The sequence below is a fragment of the Leptonychotes weddellii genome, chromosome 9 (assembly GCF_054177405.1).
Source record: "Leptonychotes weddellii isolate Sample4059 chromosome 9, ASM5417740v2, whole genome shotgun sequence".
Taxonomy (NCBI): Eukaryota; Metazoa; Chordata; class Mammalia; order Carnivora; family Phocidae; genus Leptonychotes; species Leptonychotes weddellii.
In genome coordinates this window covers 79292853-79293419 of record NC_138377.1, presented here as the reverse complement: position 1 = coordinate 79293419, position 567 = coordinate 79292853, and the positions used below count along the sequence as shown (strand labels likewise).

The 567-nt window shown below is 31.2% G+C and overlaps 1 non-coding gene across 1 annotated transcript; it reads left to right on the top strand.

The window, feature by feature from the left end:
* The first annotated feature begins 230 nt into the window (after positions 1-230).
* On the top strand, positions 231-303 carry TRNAV-UAC (transfer RNA valine (anticodon UAC)). The gene has a single exon. It is a non-coding gene; the product is annotated as a tRNA-Val (tRNA).
* The last annotated feature ends 264 nt before the right edge of the window (positions 304-567 follow it).

Sequence of the window (567 nt, the reverse complement as noted above, 5' to 3'; positions counted from 1 at the left end):
TATGAACATCGTGCTCTGTCTGGTTTCTTTGCTGACATGAGCAGTGCTTCTGTGAACATTCTCTTACCTGACTCCCAGCGCACACACATGACAATTTCTCTAGGGCACACAAATATTTTGTTATAGCTGCCTGAGCAGACTAATACACTTCCTTTCTATGCAATTACATCTTCTTTTCTCTTGCCTACCATTCCAGCTAGATCTCTAGTACATTCTTGATTAAAAGTAGTGGTTCCATAGCCTAGTGGTTATCACATCTGCTTTACATGCAGAAGGTCCTGGGTTTGATCCCCAGTGGAACCACTAACAACGAATCATGGAACACTCCATCAAAAACTAATGATGTAATGTATAGTGATTAACATAATAAAATTGAAAAACAAAAACTAATGATGTAATGTATGGTGACTAACATAACATAATAAAATTTAAAAAAATTATATATATATATGTTTTTATATATATAAACAATAAAAAAATAATTTAAAAAATAAAATTAAAAAAAGAAAAAAGAAATAAAAGTAGTAATAGTAGGTACCTTTACTTTATTCCTGAATTTACATGAAA